The sequence below is a fragment of the Varroa jacobsoni genome, unplaced genomic scaffold, assembly GCF_002532875.2.
Source record: "Varroa jacobsoni isolate VJ856 unplaced genomic scaffold, vjacob_1.0 scaffold_8, whole genome shotgun sequence".
Classification (NCBI taxonomy): Eukaryota; Metazoa; Arthropoda; class Arachnida; order Mesostigmata; family Varroidae; genus Varroa; species Varroa jacobsoni.
In genome coordinates this window covers 29,622-33,455 of record NW_019212910.1, presented here as the reverse complement: position 1 = coordinate 33,455, position 3,834 = coordinate 29,622, and the positions used below count along the sequence as shown (strand labels likewise).

Here is a 3,834-nt window from a genome sequence, read left to right as displayed (position 1 = left end):
TATATATAAAATAACTTTGGAAGTAAGACTTGGTACCCGTAAATAACATGAGACCGTCGCTCAAAGAGCTTTCCGTAAGTCTAAGCTGTACCTCTCTAACACGGCTCCACTGCTCTTCTTCAAGCTTCTTCAAAGTCTCAAATCTGTTTATTAAGGTTAATTATATTTTTTAGTTACTTTATTTCCTCTCAGTAGTATAATTGGAAGTGGTCCATACACTACTGTTTGCAGTACTGCCCGGTAGAGGGCGATTAGGCGGAAATTCGTTGATACATGCCTACATCTAATTAGGTAAGGTAGTATAGATAAACCATATAGTGTTGATCTATCATATATGTGAAAAAATAGAAAAATCTGAATGTAAATATTTGCATGTTTTTTTTTTATTGTGTAAATTAGCATAATTTCACGATGATAGCCATACGACGAATTTATCGTGACGATTGAAAGTAATTCCCTACAATATCTTAGCTAAATTATCAGACTCTTTACCACATAGGCGTCCATTTTTATAGAAAAGTGGACCTAATTCATTTAAGCTCGTCTGCTGAACTGCATAAGCTTGCTTCAGCATCACATAATTGTTATAATTGGTTTTATTAGATATAAGTATTTTAGCTGAATATCTCGTACTGATTGAAATGAGAGAAAAAACACTTTGAGCAATCGTTATCTTAATATATAAAATTTTCATATTCTTTTATTATAAAATTGGTGACCCGCCGTGAACAAAAAAAATTTCACCAACAAAGGCAGTAAAGCGAGAAGTCAATAATAATGGTTTTATCGATAAGTAATTGACAAATAATGGAAATAGCTAATGTAACGTGGAGGTGCCAGACCGTCACTGTTAACTCCTCGCGCTGATCCTCATCCCATATAGACGATGATCGACTCAGTCGCGTGCTGCTTCCGTTTAAGAACCGCTCCGCACCTCGAGACCCTGTATCCCAGTGCCGTCCTGATCAGACTAAAACGGTCGCATCAGAACTGCTTCTGCTGTTTTGAAATACGTGACCATGCAGTAAGTGCTAAGCAGCGGGCTATTGTTTCTACACTAAACAATCTTCTTCCTTTAGCAGTGATGATTCCGCCAGTTCGGAACTTTACAGTTATAGGCTTAAGGCAGGCATGCCAATTCGTAACGCACGCGGAACGTTGCTGCTGCTGCTGCTACTGGATAAGTCATCGTTACTCGTACCACATTATAGTACCACTTAGGCAGTTACCACTGTTGTTATCGCTGCTGTTTTCTTAAGAACAATTGCGCCGTTCTGAAATTGACCGCATCACCGACGTTAAAGCGGCTACAACATCAGCTACCACCGCCAATGAGAGGTACAGATAGATATCTACCACTAGTCACGTCTCCATTGAAAGCGCTCTCTGCTCAGACGATTGAGCATGATCTCTTCCTGCACCATTTTTAAGTAGCACAGCTTAATAACAAAAGTTAGAAGAAAAATGTTGGTGGTAGCGGTAATGGTGGTGCTCAGCATTAATTCATTATTTCGCTCGTATAGGGCCTTCTAAGTTTGGTCAGTTCTATTAAACACTAACATCCATTCTAGACGGTCTAGCAGAGTTCCTAGCAGAATGCGAAACGCCAGTTGCCATAGCAGCAAAACCAGTATTATCATTAAAATAAAGATTTTCCCACAACACCACAACAACAACCAACAACGACCATTCAATGTATAACGGCGTCATCAAAATGTATCTAACATAGCACGAGATATTTAATGACGAGGGCAACAGAACTGGCTAGATTCCTCCTTGTAGCTATTACACACTGATGACTGATATCGATGTTGAGTGATTATTATTGCTGATGTTGTAGCATTGCTGTTTTGTGCTCAGGTTAAACTTAATCTTAACTCTAGTTTCCCCTGTAACCCACATATAGTTACTAACATCACTACAGACATGTGTATGCCGTATGTAATAAATACTTGAATATTGTTTCACACTAGTTGGCTGGATCCACTGCAACTGTGTAAAGCGACACTCATATCTATATTGAAAAGCAAAACTCTCTCTCTCTACATATATATTTTATATATATATATATATATATATATATATATATATTATCTAAAAATTTATTATTCTAAAAGACCTAACTTTATATGTTAGACAATTCAAAGTGAATGCTGTGTCACTCATACCATACGCAGTATCCATGTATAATGCAAGTTTAAGAACGACACAGGAAGGTTTGCAAAATTCGGGAGCGCATACGCGAAACGTGTTGTCTTTAAATGCCGGAATGAAGAAAAAAAGCTAGAGATTCTATCAATTCTCCTTAGATTTAACGTCATTGATAAAGACACGTCTGAGCAAAACTAACTAGTTTGAAGACAACAATATTAACACAATCGAGAGAAATACCTCACAACAACCTGTCATTTGCAAGGAGCGATAAGTAAATCAGCTATTTCCACGCAGCGCAAGTCTAGCGCGCATTGCGCAAACAACCATTAAATAACAGGTTAAACAAGATAAGATGCACATTGCATGTATACGTGCACCATTGTAACAAAACTTTTGAATAAATTGTGCATTTTAGTATATACATGCGCACATCTATATGTATCGGCTTGGCAGATCATGGCATCGTTCTACGATGACTTCATTATGATAATGCTATAGGTGTTAATTAAGAAAATTATACGTTCTGCTTTAGTAGCAATCAGACGAAAACTTGGTATATTCGAGCGATTAACTGTTTTTCCGTTACACCATTGTCAACGCAATTATATCAAAATTTCGATTTTTTTTTTGCACATTTTTGATTAACTAACGGAAAATACGCCGTTAGGGTGATAGATCAGCTTTTACGAACACTCGCTCTCACCCTCCAAGTACCTAGTGCCCCTTATGCTTTTGTTTTCCACATTATCCAAACATCATATATAATATTCAGCTAAATTTGATAAATTCTTTTTCGTAGCAGACGACATTCACCATTAAGGGAACAATGAGTAGACTGAGTACTTGTGGGTGTGCTCCCTCGATTAGTGCTCAAAAGATCATAACTGATCATATCATTGATTGAAATATACTCTACCTCCACGTATATATGTCTACAAGGGCAAAAACTGGCGATACTTAGAACTGATAATTAAATTCATCCTATCAACTCAAACTGATGGCCTGACATAAATACTTATGCTGTTGAAACAAACATAAGCTATGACTGCCATAAATTAGTGGCATTGATGTTTGGAAAAAGGTTGATTAATCGCGAGGAACAATTAAAAATGTTCCTCCTATTGTTCTATAATATGATGACAGATAGCATGATGACATAGCATTTATGTGACGTGTGTTTATTCGTCATATAAGCAACATAAACTGTGCGAAAAACAAGACAGTTGTATGTGTCACTCGCCGATGCACGTCCTATTTTCAAAGTGACAAAGCCTCGCTGTCCGGTGATTTTTACATACGTTATTTCAGCGCGTTGGTCATAAGCAATTGTGCATTTTGACACCACTAAAGGAGAAATAACCACAAGGAAGACTACTTATATCCACGGCTTATTTTATTCCCGCCTCTGTTTCACCTGACGGGGTCTGCAGATCATCAAGAAAACTTAAAAATTTTAAGTGGAACGCAAGACAAACTTTTTATCTTGTGAGCCTTCGTACTCATGCAAAGTTAATAATTTCCCCATCTTGATTACAAATTTGAAGCATTTGCACAATTGGGGGTTTTGTTTCATATTTTTCTTTCATAGTTTTTGCAATTCTCCAACTTTGTTATATCAAAAAAATAAATTTTGCGGTAAAAATTTCCAAAAATTTAATTAGAAAATAGATTTTTTTACAC

The 3,834-nt window shown here is 36.8% G+C and overlaps 1 long non-coding RNA gene across 1 annotated transcript; it reads right to left on the bottom strand.

Moving 5' to 3' along the window:
- Positions 1-355: 355 nt before the first annotated feature.
- On the bottom strand, positions 356-3,655 carry LOC111262941 (uncharacterized). The gene is made up of 2 exons (XR_002681953.2): positions 2,169-3,655; positions 356-1,274 (listed from the first exon to the last, which is right to left on the bottom strand). It is a non-coding gene; the product is annotated as an uncharacterized LOC111262941 (long non-coding RNA).
- Between the last annotated feature and the right edge of the window lie 179 nt (positions 3,656-3,834).